At 38.1% G+C, this 18,350-nt stretch overlaps 1 pseudogene; it reads left to right on the top strand.

Moving 5' to 3' along the window:
* The window catches only part of LOC118768187, a 68,770-nt pseudogene that overhangs the window by 24,104 nt on the left and 26,316 nt on the right, over positions 1–18,350 (top strand).

Raw genomic sequence — 18,350 nt, 5'->3', positions numbered from 1 at the left:
ACAGCTCTTCTTTTGTGTACTGGACATTTTCAATGTTTTGTTATTAAACATTTTGTAAAAATAAAATTCTTTGTGCATGCTTATTCTCTCTTTCTCTTTCTCTTTTACTTGTTTCAGTCATTTGACTGCGGCCATGCTGGAGCTCCGCCTTTTATAGAGCATCTCGACCCGGGACTTATTCTTTGTAAGCCCAGTACTTATTCTATCGGTCTCTTTTGCCGAACTGCTAAGTGACGGGGACATAGACAAACCAGCAACGATTGTCAAGCAATGCTAGGAGGACAAACACAGACACACACACACACACACACACACGTGCATATATATATATATACATATATATGACGGGCTTCTTTCCGTCTGTGGTAAATCATTCTCTACCAGTGGTGACTTAAAAAAACACAAACGTACACATACCGGAGAGAAGCCATACCATTGTGATATCTGTGGTAAATCATTTTCTCACCTTTCTTCTTTAAAAGAGCACAAACGTATTCATACAGGTGAGAAGCCATATCATTGTGATATCTGTGGTAAATCATTCTCTCACAGTAGTGACTTGCCTAAACATAAACGTATTCATACAGGAGAGAAACCATATCAGTGTGATATCTGTGGTAAATCATTTTCTCAAAGAGCTGATTTACCTAGACACAAACGTACTCATACAGGAGAGAAACCATATCAGTGTGATATCTGTGGTAAATCATTTTCTCGAAGTGCTGATTTACCTAAACACAAACGTACTCATACAGGAGAGAAACCATATCAGTGTGATATCTGTGGTAAATCATTTTCTCGAAGTGCTGATTTACCTAAACACAAACGTACTCATACAGGAGAGAAACCATATCAGTGTGATATCTGTGGTAAATCATTTTCTCAAAATAGCACTTTAACTCATCACAAATTTATTCATACTGGGGAAAAGCCGCATCAGTGTGATATCTGTGGTAAATCATTCTCTACCAGTGGAGACTTACCTACACACAAACGTACACATACAGGAGCGAAGCTATACCATTGTGATATCTGTGGTAAATCATTCACTACAAGTAGTCATTTGACTAGTCATATACGTATTCATACTGGGGAAAAACCATATCAATGTGATATCTGTGGTAAATCATTTTCCCATAATTCTACTTTAAACGGGCACAAACGTATTCATACAGGCGAGAAGCCATATCAGTGTGATATCTGTGGTAAATCATTCTCTGAAAATAGCCATTTAACCAGACACGAACATATTCATACAGGAGAGAAGCGATATCATTGTAATATCTGTGGTAAATCATTTTCCCAGCATTCTAATTTAAACGGGCACAAACGTATTCATACAGGTGAGAAGCCATATCATTGTGATATCTGTGGTAGGTCATTCTCTCACGGTAGTGACCTGCCTAATCACAAACGTATTCATACAGGTGAAAAACCATATCATTGTAATATCTGTGGTAAATCATTTTCCCAGCATTCTACTTTAAACGGGCACAAACGTATTCATATGGGTGAGAAGCCATATCATTGTGATATCTGTGGTAAATCATTCTCTCAGGGTAGTGACCTGCCTAATCACAAACGTATTCATACAGGTGAAAAACCATATCATTGTAATATCTGTGGTAAATCATTCTCTTGTAGTAGTCATTTGTCTGGTCACAAACGTATACATACTGGGGAAAAACCATATCACTGTAATATCTGTGGTAAATCATTTTCCCAGCATTCTAATTTAAACGGGCACAAACGTATTCATACAGGTGAGAAGCCATATCATTGTGATATCTGTGGTAAATCATTCTCTCACGGTAGTGACCTGCCTAAACACAAACGGATTCATACAGGTGAAAAACCATATCATTGTGATATCTGTGGTAAATCATTCTCTAGTAGTTGTCATTTGACTCGTCACAAACGTATACATACTGGGGAAAAAACCATATCACTGTGATATCTGTGGTAAGTCATTTTCTGATAATAGCAATTTAATCAGTCACAAACGTATTCATACAGGTGAAAAACCATATTTTGATATCTGTGGTAAATTATTCTCTCACACTAGTGACTTGCCTAAACATAAACGTATTCATACTGGGGAAAAACCATATCATTGTGATATCTGTGGTGAGTCATTCTCTCAAAAACGCCACTTAAGTACACATCTGAGTATTCATACACAGGTGTATTCGTATCAATATCAAAATTTGTTACAACCCGGCAGGACAAGTGAGACCATAACCAATGGCCTCTACCTGGGATGTAGCCAGTCCACTTATGCATACCTTTCCTTCTTGGGACACAAAACTCTACTTGTGAAGACTTGTTGAGGCAATTGAGAATCAGAATCAAAATCGAAATCAACCAACATCAATGGAAATTGCAGCTGTGATACCAGTGCTGGTGGCATGTAAAAAGCACCATCCGATCGTAGCCCTTGCCAGTCTCGCCTGGCACCTGTAATGGTGGCACGTAAAAAGCACTCACTACACTCACGGAGTGGTTGGCGTTAGGAAGGGCATCCAGCCGTAGAAAAATTGCTAGATCAGACTGGGCTAGGTGCAGCCTTCTGGCTTCCCAGACCCCAGTTGAACTGTCCAACCCATGCTGGCATGGAAAGCGGACGCTAAATGATGATGATGACAAGAATTATGAATATTTTGTCCGCTAAAAGACAGGGTTTATTCCTCTTCAAGCTTGACATTATCAACTTCAGGTTCTTGGATGTCAACATGAAATTCATGAATCACAACTTCAATATCATTTATATATCTAAATATATCAACACAGAGATAACTTTGGTTTCTGAAGAGGATTGTGCTGGATTTTTGAGGAATTTGTTTTGAGAGAATAAAGAAATGGGAATAAGGAATAAAAGTTTTAAGTGACATTGATTTTCTCTTTGTTGTGTTTTCATCATCATCATCATCTTCCTTCTTCTTCTTCTTCTTCTTCTTCAGTGTCCATTTTCTTTGCAGGTTTGGGTGGGAAAGTCTGAGCTGTCAAGCCAGAGTGCTGCTCCAGGTTCCACTCAGATTTTGCTTGCTTTCTTAGGCTGTATCCCCTTAAGACGTCCATTGAGGTGAAAAACATTCTGTGCATAATGAATATGTCCCTCGTTTAAGAAACAGATTGGGTTTATTTACATTTGTGGAGAGAAAAAGATACCCTTCCCCACACCCCTAACCCTAACACAGATTGAAATGCAATAGATCGATACTAGGGTCATAATTATGGGTGACAATTTCATATGAGACTGCAAGAAGAAACTGCCGTTCAAACCGAAAAGATCCGAATGTGTGAGTACACTTTATTAAAAGAATCTTGTAAAAGTTTGAAAACCCTTGAAACTGAAGTTCTTGACAGAAAGGGACAAAGAGGAAACTACAACGAATCCCACCAGAAGGAAGACACTCATATAAAGGGAAATAACTTCTGCAACACTTCAACCCCGGTTCAACAATTAAATTCTTAATTAAGGTGCTTAATTACTGATTCACTGACTCGTTGCTTATTTGTGAATACGGTAAGTTGATAAAGATTTACTTTAAGGCTGTAAAGGTGATAATACTACAACTACTAATAATAATGTAAATAATAGAATTCTGTGAACCTCTGGATGTCACAGTAATTATTTTTCGAAGCGGGAACCTGACAACAATTAAGAAAATATAATTTGCTCGTCTTAATTAATAACTTCCAAACTGAAATGTTGATCTGTTGTTTATGAAAACCTATGATTGACTGTTCCATGTGATATAAGGTAAATTGACATCTAAAGTGGGTGTAATGTAGCATAATTAATTAGTAAAATGAGGGGAAACCGATTGAAGAATACCACATTAATTAACGTTGCCCTGTTGCTTAAGAGGCACTAATTAATTGGTGAGTTGATAATGACTTACTTTAAGGTTATATTAATAATAGTAACGATGATGATGGTTTCAAATTTTGGCTAAGGCCAGCAATTTTTGTCATGTGAGCGGAAAGTTGAATACATAGAACCCAGTATTTCCTGAAAGGGTTGAAAGACAAAGTCGACCTCGGCCGTATTTGAAGTCAGGAGTTTCTGCCATGGACGGCTTCGACGTTCATTCGTTTCGGTGTCGATGAATAACGATAATAATAATAATAAAATGTTTTCTACACTAGGCAGAAGGGCCGAATTCTTGTGGGGAGCGGACAGTGGATTACTGGTACTTAATCCGTCAACGCTGAATGGATTAAAGGCAAAGTCGACCTCCATGGAATTCCTGCTTCGAGAGCAAAGTAGACAGGGATTTTCACTGTGGTTCGTCCGCAAAAATGGAACGTCTGTTTAATCGAGAGAGGTGTCTTAGAGAATTAAATGGTCGATGGTAGCCACCCTCACACTGTGTAGCAAAATAAGCAATACACCGACACGCTCTTGTTCCTGATTATTTTAATGTATAGCTCAACAAGGATCTTTTCCTTTTGATGGCCAGATTTCAACACAATTTCTAGTTAACTAAGCAGTTTTAAATTTCGTATACTGGTAGAATGTGTCAAAATAAAACATTTTCTTCTCTTGGCTTTCTTGAGAAATTTGTAATTTGTAAGTTTAACGTAGGTTAATTTTTCGAATTTTAACCAATGAATCACCTCTATCTAGCTAAAATCATTTGCTGCGTCTAAAACTGAGACAACATCCTATAGAATTATTTTTTTGTTAATTGTTTAAATTATTTTCCATTGCTTTCGTTTTAGCCTTTCGTTTTTTTTTTATAATTGTTATCCTTAAATTAACTTAACAATTAAGAAAAAAAAACCGAAAGGCTAAAATTTAGGGTGAGGGTTAGGGTTAAGGTTAGTGACAGGATGTTGACTCAGTTTTAGACGCGGCAAATGACTTCAGCTAAAAAGAGGGCATAGGATTGGTTAAAATTCGAAAAATTAAATTGACACATTCTACCAGTTATACGAAGTTTAAAAGTGTTTAGTTAACTAGAAATTGTGTTGAAAACTGCCGTTGAAAAGGAAAAGATCCCTCAACAAAGCTATTGACGAACGAAATATTGTGAAGCATTTTGTCTGGCGTGCTAGTGACCCTGCCAGTAAATAATGGGATTATGTGAACCCTTCAATGTTAAAGTAATCATATAGAAGTGAAAACGGATCTTTTCGGTTTGAACGGCAGTTTTTTCTAGTGGTGCCATATGAAATTGTCACCCATAATTACGACCCTGGTATCAATCTATTGCATTTCAATCTGTTTTAGGGTTAGGGTTAGGGTTGGGGGGAAGGGTATATTTTTTTTCTTCACGAATATAATTAAACCCAATCTATTTCTTAAACGCACAGAATGTTTTTTTTACCTCATTAGACGTCAGTGAATGGTTGAAATTGCAGAAAAAAAACAACAAATATCTTACAAACCATAGAAGTTTCTCAATAAAGCCAAGAGAAAAAGATGTTTTATAAACACTTTCACCAGTATACGAAGTTTAAAAGTGTTTAGTTACGTCGGAATTATTTTAAAATTCACACCGAAAAGATACTTTTTTTCTTCGGAAATGTAAATAAACACAATCTGTTTCTTAAACGAGAGACATATTCATACGAGACAATGTTTTTTACCTCAATACACGTCAGTGATTGGTTGAAATTGCAGAAATTGAAGAAAAAACAACAACAAATATCTTACAAACCGTTGAATTTCGCTAGTAGTACCGCGCACCTCTCCAAGATAATGACGCTTACTTGTGAGAAAAAGTTAGGAAATGGGAAATATATCCAGAATACATAAAGTATGGAGAAAATTAGAAAGATTGATCTATTTTTTAAATATTTTATACTAAAAAATAAAATACGGAGAACGGGCACTCGCGAATATAAACAAACATATAAGGGTACTATTTAAGAAGAGAGGTCCCGGTGGGCGCGCTAGCTAGTCGTGACTAGTCGATTCTTACTTTGTATTTTTGTTTTATTTACTTTTTTTTTTAATTATTTTCTTTGTTTGAAAAAATGAGCGTAACTTCGGTATAGGTACCGGATACATTTCAAGAAAGTGTCTTTTTTTTTATATATATGGAGGGTTATGGTTAAGGTTTGTGTTAGTGGTGGGAGAAAAGGGTTTCTGTTATCTTCAGAAATGTAAACAAAGCCACTCACGGTACCTATACCGAAGGATCACCAAAAAATTATTTATTTTGCGTTTTAATTACTTTGCAAGGTAGTCGTTGTAGGATCGACTAGTCACGACTAACTAGCTCGAGTGCGCTCACCGGGACGACTCTTATTAAATAGTACCAGAGAAAATTAGAACTATTAATCTATTTTTTTAACTATTTTATACTAAAAAATAAAATACGCAGAACGGGCACTCGCGAATATAAACAAACATGTATGTACGTATACGTATGTATTTATGCATATATATGTATTATTATGTATACATATATGTGTGTGTGTAAGGGTGAAAGAAATTGAATATTAATTAATAACATCAATTTCGTATGGAGTTTGGCGTTTGGTTCAGCAAATTATGTTTTTGATATACTCTACCGATGATTCTAAAATGATTTGTAAGTAAAATTACACAATCTATTAACGATGAAACAATTGTATAGAGTTAATCCATTTTTTCGTTATTTTTCATTTGTCCTGCCCGCTTACATTCTTGGCGTGTTGAATTAATGCTTGAGAACAATTCTTTAGTGGTGGATTCCCTTTGCCGATCTATTTCTAGCGTTAGAGTGACCACATTTGGTCCCTCTATTAATACTTATATATATATGTGTGTGTGTATACAAATATATTTGCAGTGAATCTTGCACGCATGAAGTAGATTGGATCCATCCTTGTCAAAATTTTCTTTAACCCTTCACCAAAATATTTGGCAAGGCAGAACAATAGAGAAATCTCAATACAGAATGTTGTAAACGTTTCAATGCCTCAATGGATTCTGACCCCTGCAAACATAGACATTAAATGGATGACAGTGTTGATGTTGTAAGATTTGCAATGTTGAATTACTATGTCGTTTAATGATTCTCTTTATCTCACTGCTTCTTTTTTTTCCTATTTCAGAATATAACATCCTGTTGATATGAAAGAAATTACTTCATTCAGATGTGCCTCTGATATTTTATCAGCTCCCATCAACCAAAGGAAGATGATATATTTATAAGGAGCATTTATCAATACATCAAACTCATCTTATAAAGGAAATCTGTGAAAAACAACAGCAAAATATTTCTTCTGGACGATGGAATTAACAGCAACAATTTGAAGTCTTTGCTGTCTGGAATATAGAGGAGATGATTGTTTTACAGGTTAATTAAGCTTGGATAACTTTACGAAGGGGTAGACAATTGTCACCCCTTGATTTAAATATTAGGCAAAATCACAGATGAAAGAAGCATACCATTAAATTATTCTCTGAAAATAGCAACACAAATATATTCATAGAAATGAACTTTTTTCCTATTTCAGAATATCATACCATGTTGATTTAAAAGAAATTTCTTCATTCAGATGTGTGTCTGATATTTTTATTGACTTTCATCAATTAAAGGAAGACCATATATTCATAAGACACATTCATCAAAAGATCAGCTTCTTTATATAAATAAAATCTTCGACGAACGATGGGGAAATATTTCTTCTGGATGATGGAATTAAGAGCAACATTTTTTTTGCCATCTGGAATGTAGAGATGATGATGAACCTACAGGTTAAGTTTGAGTAACTTTACGAAAGAGTTAACCAATTTATATCTTCTGTTTTAGATATTAAGCAAGATCACCAATGAAAGTAACATAACATTTAATTATTATCTGATGCATTTGAACACAAACATTCATAGAAATGAAACAGATACTATCATTGTGATATGTATAACGAAATTATTCTCTCATAATGAATAATTCAACTAAAGCAAAAATCTCTGATAGAAGAGAGAAGTCACATCACTGTGATATCTGTGGTAAGTCATTCTCTCAAAGTTATAATCTAAGAAGGCACAGACGTGTTCATACTGGAGAAAAACCATATCAGTGTGATATCTGTGGTAAATCATTTTCTGAAAATAGCAATTTAACTCATCACAAATTTATTCATACTGGGGAAAAGCCACATCAGTGTGATATCTGTGGTAAATCATTTTCAGAAAATAGCAATTTAACTCATCACAAATTTATTCATAATGGGGAAGGGCCGCATCAGTGTGATATCTGTGGTAAATCATTTTCTCAAAATAGCACTTTAACTCATCACAAACGTACTCATACAGGAGAGAAACCATGTCATTGTGATATCTGTGGTAAATCATTTTCTCAAAATCAGTGATATCTGTGGTAAATCATTTAAAAATAGCAATTTAACTCATCACAAATTTATTCATACTGGGGAAAAGCCACATCAGTGTGATATCTGTGGTAAATCATTTTCAGAAAATAGCACTTTAACTCATCACAAACGTATCATAATGGGGAAGGGCCATCAGTGATATCTGTGGTAAATCATTTTCTCAAAATAGCACTTTAACTCATCACAAACGTACTCATACAGGAGAGAAACCAAATCATTGTGATATCTGTAGTAAATCATTCTCTCAAAAACGCCACTTAAGTACACATCTGAGTATTCATACACAGGTGTAATCGTATAAATATCAAAATTTATTACAACCCGGCAGGACAAGTGAGACCATAACCCATGGCCTCTACCTGGGATGTAGCCAGTCCACTTATGCATAGCTTTCCTTCTTGGGACACAAAACTCTACTTGTGAAGACCTGTTGAGGCAAGTGAGAATCAGAATCCAAATCGAAATCAATCAACATCAATGGAAATTGTAGCTGTGATACCAGTGCTGGTGGATCGTAAAACGCACCATCCGATCATGGCCGTTGCCAGTCTCCCCTGGCCCATGTGCCGGTGGCACGTAAAAAGCATCCACTACATTCACAGAGTGGTTGGCGTTTAGGAAGGGCATCCAGCTGTAGAAACACTACCAGATCAGACTGCAACCTGGTGCAGCCTCCTGGCTTCCCAGACCCCAGTCAACCGTCCAACCCATGCTAGCAGGGAAAACAGATGTTATACAATGATGATGAGGAGGATTCTCTATTGTTTCCTGTGACAGACAGCTGTTCTTTTGTGTACTGGACATTTCCAATGTTTTGTTATTAAACATTTTGTAAAAATAAAATTTTTTGTGCATGCTTATTCTCTCTTTCTCTTTCTCTTTTACTTGTTTCAGTCGTTTGACTGCGGCCATGCTGGAGCTCCGCCTTTAATAGAGCATCTCGACCCCGGGACTTATTCTTTACTAAGCCCAGTACTTATTCTATCGGTCTCTTTTGCCGAACTGCTAAGTGACGGGGACATAGACACACCAGCATCGGTTGTCAAGCAATGCTAGGGGGACAAACACAGACACACATGCATATATATATATATACATCTATACAACAGGCTTCTTTCAGTTTCTGTCTGCCACATCCACTCACAAGGCTTTGGTCGGCATGAGGCTATAGTAGAAGATAATTACCCAAGGTGCCATGCAGTGGGACTGAACCTGGAACCATGTGTTTGGTAAGCAAGCTACTTACCCAACAGCCACTCCTGCACCTATATGTATATTGTGATTACATTTTCTTTGAGTTGTCATATTTTGTGCCAACTCTTCTGAGTAATCGGTAGCCATCTTATTTCTGGTGCCACTACAAACTTTCTATTTTCATGCCCTGCACTGAAGGGGGAGACTTGTAGTGACGCCTGGTCCCAGACGCCATTTTAGGATTTTCACCACGCATGTGCAGGAGTAAGAGCTTGCCGGAAGCCCCCTATGCGCATGTGCAGTCATCAGCATCAGCTACGCTTGACCGCTGTCCTCTCTCCCTCTTCGCCCCTGCTTCCAACCAAGCCGGACGCAACTTGACCAGCTCCGTGTGGCTGGAATTCTGAAGGCGATCCATGACTTCAGCGAATCTGTGAAGTATGCCTTCACAATCGTGATTAAACTGTCTCTGCTGCTTCTGCACCAAGGCGATCTAGCTACTGATTGTCCAGAGATGTAACGTTTGTACAGACAGAAAAATAAATATTGTTATTTGTTCAGAGATCCTTGTTCTATTGATTTTTTAATGGCTTTGCGGGGTGACTAGGGAAATGTAAAGATGTGCACGACTACCCTTGGACGGTTTTGAATGACCATAGAAAGTGCGAACCCTCTAACTGAAAAATTGGGGATTTGTATAAAGGACACGCACACACAGACAGACATTTGGCCATTTATATATAGAGAGATGTTGATGTAATTCAGCCTAAGGAGACATCTACAGCTGGCTACACGACATGATCTGTTTATATTCGCGAGTGCCCGTTCTCCATATTTTATTTGTTAGTATAAAATACTTTTAAAAATGGAAGACTTAGCAAGACCAGTGAGAACAGTCAAAATCAAAATCAAACCAAATCAATTCATATATCAGAAAGCAGAACCAAATTGAGGTCGATCAACATCAGTAGGAATTGCAGCTGTGGTTAAGCGAACCATCCGATCGTGGTCGTTTTCGGCACCGCACTGTCTAGCCTCCGTGTCGGTGGCATGTAAAAGCACCACCCGTTCGTGTCCGTTGCCAGCCTCACCTGGCCCCCGTGTCGGTGGCACGTAAAAGCACCATCCGTTCGTGTCCGTTGCCAGCCTCGCCTGGCCCCCGTGCCAGTGACACGTAAAAGCACCATCCGTTCGTGGCCGTTTGCCAGCTCTGTCTGGCCCCCGTGTCGGTGGCACGTAAAAGCACCATCCATTCGTGGCCGTTTTCCAGCTCTGTCTGGCCCCCGTGTCGGTGGCACGTAAAAGCACCATCCGTTCGTGGCCGTTTGCCAGCTCTGTCTGGCACCTGTGCGGGTGGCGCGTAAGAAGCACCCACTACACTCACGGAGTGGTTGGCGTTAGGAAGGGCATCCAGTTGTAGAAACACTGCCAGCTCTGACTGGGCTTGATGAAGCCTTCAAGCTTCACAGACCCCAGTTGAAACGTCCAACCCATGCTAGCATGGAAAACGGACGCTAAATGATGATGATGATGATGATGAATCTTCCTAATTTTCAGCAGATTTAAGAATTATCTTTTAAATCTGTAGGTGGAAAGGTAAAAATCCCAGCGCTTCTCTATTTCCTTTCGTAATTGTGCATTATGTTGGGAGCGGGGCCATCTTTTCCCTCCCCGTTGTCATTGGAAGAATTAATCAACCTTCGAATATCGAACACAAGACACTACATTCCATCCACTGACGGTTCTCTCAAAGTAGCAACTTAATTATACATGAGAGAAAATAGATCACTGTGATCATCATCATCATCATCGTTTAACGTCCGATTTCCATTGTAGCATGGGTTGCAGGATTTGATTGAGTACTGGCGAACCAGGAGGCAGCACCAGGCTCCAATCTGATCTGGCAGAGTTACTACAGCTGGATGCCCTTCCTAACACCAACCAGCTGTAGAAACTCTACCAGATCAGATTCGGGCCTGGTGCTGCCATCTGGTTCGCCAACTGTTCTCTGGGAATAATGGGGATCTTTTCGGTATGAACGGCAGGTTTTTAAATTTCTAGGTAACTAAAAAAATTTTAAACTTCGTATACAGATAGAATGTATTTATGAAGCATCTTTTTCCTTGGCTTTATTGAGAAAATTCTGTGGTTTGTAACATATTTGTTGTTTTTTGTCTGCAATTTCTACCAATCAATGACGTCTATTGAGGTAAAAAAACATTATGTGCCTTATGAATATGTCCCTCGTTTAAGAAACAGATTGGGTTTATTTACATTTTTGAAGAAAAAAAGATACCCTTCCCCCACCCCTTACCCTAACACAGATTGAAATGCAATAGATCGATACTAGGGTCATAATTATGGGTGACAATTTCATATGACGAAGCTAGAAAAACTGCCGGTCAAACCAAAAAGATCCTTCTTTTTTTTAGACAAAGTAAATAATAAGGCGATGCTTCGATGTATAAGTACACACGTGACTTTGTTTACATTTGTGAAGATAACAGAAAGCCTTTTCTCCCCACTTCTAACCCTAACATGGGGACATTCTTTTTAAGAACTGCCGTTCAAACCGAAAAGATCCCAAATATCTTACAAACTATAGAATCTTCTCAATAAAGCCAAGAGAAAAATGTTTTATAAACACATTCTACCAGTATACGAAGTTTAAAAGTGTTTAGTTACGTGGAAATTATTTTAAAAAACTGCCGGTCAAACCGAAAAGATCCCCAAGAGGTATCCAAGCATTGTTCTTTAGATGAGAGAGAAGTGTGAAGGAAGGACAATGATTGGACAGGAGAGAAAATGACGTCAGAAACGGATGGAAAGTGCAACGGCCTGACGTCACATCAGGAAGATATAAGTCAAAGATGCCTTCTTTCTTTCGGTGTCTGCGACGGGGTCCAGTTCGTGCGCTGGAAACGGTCGTAGATTAGAATATGTGAGTGTATATATTCTATATTACCTTGAAGGTAAAATCGTTGACAGAATGGGACAAAGAAGACACAGGAACGAAACGAACCAGTCATAGAAAATTGAAGAACTATAACCATATAAAGGGATATAACTTTCCTTAATTAATTAATTAAGGTGCTTAATTAACGATCGTTGACTCGTTGTTTGTATCTGAATACGGTAAGTTGACAACGATTTATTTTAAGGCTGTAATGATGATGATAATACCAATAATAATAAGGTACTACTAGCGAACAGTGGTCCCGGTGCGTGCACTCGCGTATCCGCGCTTGCTAGTCGTAAGTAGTCGATCCTACAATCTTTAAAACTAAGAAAATACATTATTTTTGTTAACAAACTAAGGTTAGGGTTAAAAAGTCGTAGGATCGACTACATACGACTAGCTAGCACGGATGCGCGCACCTGGACCACTGTTCGCTAGTAGTACCGCGCACCTCTCCAAGATAATGACGCTTACTTGTGAGAAAAAGTTAGGAAATGGGAAATATATCCAGAATACATAAGGGAGAAAATTAGAAAGATTGATCGATTTTTTAAAATAAAATACGGAGAGCGGGCACTCGCGAATATAAACAAACATACAAGGGTGTAAGAGTTAGCAGTTCCTTCTCTAAGCTTGGATTCGAAATCGAATCCAAGAATCATCGGTCGTCAAATACCAATGCATGTATAGGCGCGAAATTAAGAATCCCTTTGTTCTGAGAAAAACTGATTGATCATCTCCCTTTGACCTCCGACCTGAGCAATGTCAGGACAAAGGGATTCTTAATTTCGCGCCTATACATGCATCGGTGTTTGACGACCGATGATTCTTGGACTCGATTTCGAATCCAAGCTTAGAGAAGGAAGTGCTAACTCTTACAAGGGTACTATTTAAGAAGAGAGGTCCAGGTGCGCGCATCCGCAGTAGCTAGTCGTGACTAATCGATCCTTACTTTGTACTTTTGTTTTCTTTACTCTGTTTTAAAAAAATGAGCGTAACTTCGGTATAGGTACCGGAAGTACCAGATACATTTCAAGAAAGTGTCTTTTTTTTATATATATGGGGGTGGGGGGTTATGGTTAAGGTTTGTGTTAGTGGTGGGAGAAAAGGGTTTCTGTTATCTTCAGAAATGTAAACAAAGCCACTCACGGTACCTATACCGATGGATCGCCAAAAAATTATTTACTTTGTGTGAAAACAATTATTTATTTTGTGTTTTATTTACTTTGCTAGGTAGTCGTTGTAGGATCGACTAATCACGACTAACTTGCGCGAGAGCGCGCACCGGGACCACACTTTTTAAATAGTACCAGAGAAAATTAGAACGATTAATCTATTTTTTAAACTATTTTATACTAAAAAATAAAATACGCAGAACGGGCACTCGCGAATATAAACAAACATGTATGTACGTATACGTATGTATTTATGCATATATATGTACTATTATATATACATATATGTGTGTGTGTAAGGGTGAAAGAAATTGAATATTAATTAATAACATCAATTTCGTATGGATTTTGGCGTTTGGTTCAGCAAATTATGTTTTTGATATACTCTACCGATGATTCGAAAATGATTTGTAAGTAAAATTACACAATCTATTAACGATGAAACAATTGTATAGAGTTAATCCATTTTTTCGTTATTTTTCATTTGTCCTGCCCCCTTACATTCTTGGCATGTTGAATTAATGCTTGAGAACAATTCTTTAGTGGTGGATTCCCTTTGCGGATCTATTTCTAGCGTTAGAGTGACCACATGTGGTCCCTCTCTTAATACTTGTATATATATATATATATATGTGTGTGTGTGTGTGTGTATACAAATATATTTGCAGTGAATCTTGCACGCATGAAGTAGATTGGATCCACCATAGCCAAAATTTTAATTAACCCTTCACCAAAATTTTTCGCATGGCGGAACAATAGAGAAATCTCTATACAGAATGTTGTAAAAGTTTCAATGCCTCAATGGATTCTGACCCCTGCAAACATAGACATTAAATGGATGACAGTGTTGATGTTGTAAGATTTGCAATGTTGAATTACTATGTCGTTTAATGATTCTCTTTATCTCACTGCTTCTTTTTTTTCCTATTTCAGAATATAACATCCTGTTGATATGAAAGAAATTACTTCATTCAGATGTGCCTCTGATATTTTATCAGCTCCCATCAACCAAAGGAAGATGATATATTTATAAGGAGCATTCATCAATACATCAAACTCATCTTATAAAGGAAATCTGTGAAAAACAACAGCAAAATATTTCTTCTGGACGATGGAATTAACAGCAACAATTTGAAGTCTTTGCTGTCTGGAATATAGAGGAGATGATTGTTTTACAGGTTAATTAAGCTTGGATGACTTTACAAAGGGGTAGACAATTGTCACCTCTTGATTTAGATATTAAGCAAAATCACAGATGAAAGAAGCATAGCATTAAATTAATCTCTGAAAATAGCAACACAAATATATTCATAGAAATGAATTTTTTTCCTATTTCATAATATCATACCATGTTGATTTAAAAGAAATTTCTTCATTCAGAGGTGTGTCTGATATTTTGATTGACTTTCATCAATTAAAGGAAGACCATATATTCATAAGGCACATTCATCAATACATCAGCCTCTTTATATAAATAAAATCTTTGATGAATGATGGGGAAATATTTCTTCTGGATGATGGAGTTAAGAGCAACATTTTTTTTGCCATCTGGAATGTAGAGATGATGATGAACCTACAGGTTAAGTTTGAGTAACTTTACAAAAGAGTTAACCAATTTATATCTTCTGTTTTAGATATTAAGCAAGATCACCAATGAAAGTAACATAACATTTAATTATTCTCTGATGTATTTGAACGCAAACATTCATAGAAATGAAACAGATACTATCATTGTGATATGTATAACGAAATTATTCTCTCATAATGAATAATTCAACTAAAGCAAAAATCAATGATAAAAGAGAAAAACCATATCACTGTGATATCTGTGGTAAGTCATTTTCTGACAATAGCTCTTTAACTCATCACAAATTTATTCATACTGGGGAAAAGCCACATCAGTGTGATATCTGTGGTAAATCATTCTCTCAAATTAGTCACTTGACTCAACACAAACGTACTCATACAGGAGAGAAACCATATCAGTGTGATATCTGTGGTAAGTCATTTTCTCGAAGAGCTGATATACCTAGACACAAACGTACCCATACAGGAGAGAAACCATATCAGTGTGATATCTGTGGTAAATCATTTTCTGAAAATAGCAATTTAACTGATCACAAACTTATTCATACAGGAGAGAAGCCATTCCATTGTGATATCTGTGGTAAGTCATTTTCTCGAAGATCTGATTTACCTAAACACAAACCTACCCATACAGGAGAGAAACCATATCAGTGTGATATCTGTGGTAAATCATTTTCTCGAAGTGCTGATTTACCTAGACACAAACGTACTCATACAGGAGAAAAGCCCCATCATTGTGATATCTGTGGTAAATCATTCACTAGAAATAGTGATTTGACTAGTCATATACGTATTCATACTGGGGAAAAACCATATCAGTGTGATATCTGTGGCAAATCCTTTTCTGAGCCTTCTTCTTTAAAAGTGCACAAACGTATTCATACAGGTGAGAAGCCATATCATTGCGATATCTGTGGTGAATCATTCTCTGAAAATAGCCATTTAACCAGACACCTACGTATTCATACAGGAGAGAAGCCATATCGTTGTAATATCTGTGGTAAATCATTTTCTCAGCCTTCTACTTTAAAAGTGCACAAACGTATTCATACGGGTGAGAAGCCATATCAGTGTGATATCTGTGGTAAATCATTTTCTTACAGTAGTGAATTACCTAAACACAAACGTATACACACTGGGGAAAAAGAATATCACTATCACTGTGATATCTGTGGTAAATCATTCTCCAGAAGTGATAGTTTGTCTGTTCACAGACGTATACATACTGCGGAAAAACCATATCACTGTGATATCTGTGGTAAGTCATTTCCTAAAAATAGCAATTTAATCAGTCACAAACGTATTCATACAGGTTAAAAACCATATCATTGTGATATTTGTGGTGAGTCATTCTCTCAAAAGTGCCACTTAAGCACACATCTGAGTATTCATACACAGGTGTAATCATATCAATATAAAAAGTTATTACAACCCGGCAGGACAAGTGAGACTATAACCCATGGCCTCTACCTGGGATGTAGCCAGTCCACTTATGCATAGCTTTCCTTCTTGGGACACAAAACTCAACTTGTGAAGACCTGTTGAGGCAAGTGAGAATCAGAAACAAAATCGAAATCAATCAACATCAATGGAAATTGTAGCTGTGATACCAGTGCTGGTGGCACGTAAAAAGCACCATCCGATCGTGGCCATTGCCAGTCTCCCCTGGCCCCTGTGCTGGTGGCACATAAAAAGCACCATCCGATCGTGGTCATTGCCAGCCTCGCCTGGCTCCCATGCTGGTGGCACATAAAAAGCACCATCCGATCGTGGCCATTGGCAGCCTCGCCTTGCTTCCGTGCCGTTGGCTCGTAAAAAGCACCGAGTGACTGTGGCCGCTGCCAGCCTCTCCTGGCCCCTGTGCCGGTGGCATGTAAAAAGCTTCCACTACACTCACAGAGTGGTTGGCGTTTAGGAAGGGCATCCAGCTGTAGAAACACTGCTAGACCAGACTGCAACCTGGTGCAGCCTCCTGGCTTCCCAGACCCCAGTCAACCGTCCAACCCATGCTAGCAGGGAAAACAGATGTTATACAATGATGATGAGGAGGATTCTCTATTGTTTCCTGTGACAGACAGCTGTTCTTTTGTGTACTGGACATTTTCAATGTTTTGTTATTAAACATTTTGTAAAAATAAAATTCTTTGTGCATGCTTATTCTCTCTTTCTCTTTCTCCTTTACTTGTTTCAGTCATTTGACTGTGGCCATGCTGGAGCTCCGCCTTTTATAGAGCATCTCGACCCCGGGACTTATTCTTTTGAAAGCCCAGTACTTATTCTATCGGTCTCTTTTGCCGAACTGCTAAGTGACGGGGACATAAACACACCAGCATCGGTTGTCAAGCAGTACTTGGGGGACAAACACATGCATATATATATATATATATATATATATATACATATATATATACATATATACGACGGGCTTCTTTCAGTTTCCGTCTACCAAATCCACTCACAAGGCTTTGGTCGGCCTGAGGCAATAGTAGAAGATAATTACCCAAGGCTCCACGCAGTGGGACTGAACCTGGAACCATGTGGTTGGTAAGCAAGCTACTTACCACACAGCCACTCCTGCGCCTATATGTATATTGTGATTACATTTTCTTTTGAGTTGTCATATTTTGTGCCACATCTTCTGGGTAATCGGTAGCCATCTTACTTCTGGTGCCACTACAATCTTTCTATTTTCATGCCCCGCACTCAAGGGGGAACCTTGTAGTGACGCCTGGTCCCAGAGGCCATTTTAGGATTTTCATCCACGCATGCGCAGGGGTAAGAGCCTGCCGGAAGCCCCTTATGCGCATGTGCAGTCATCAGCATCAGCTAGGCTTGACCGCTGTCCTCTCTCTCTCTTCGCCCCTGCTTCCAACCAAGCCGGCCGCAACTTCACCAGCTCCGTGTGGCTGGAATTCTGAAGGCGATCCATAACTTCAGCGAATCTGTGAAGTATGCCTTCACAATCGTGATTAAACTGTCTCTGCTGCTTCCGCACCAAGGCGACCTAGCTACTGATTGTCCAGAGATGTAATGCTTGTACAGACAGAAAAATAAATATTGTTATTTGTTCAGAGATCCTTGTTCTATTGATTTTTTTAATG

This window comes from Octopus sinensis, linkage group LG27, assembly GCF_006345805.1.
Source record: "Octopus sinensis linkage group LG27, ASM634580v1, whole genome shotgun sequence".
NCBI lineage: Eukaryota > Metazoa > Mollusca > Cephalopoda > Octopoda > Octopodidae > Octopus > Octopus sinensis.
The sequence above is the reverse complement of the archived record's forward strand: the minus strand, read 5'-3'. Positions and strand labels throughout refer to the sequence as shown.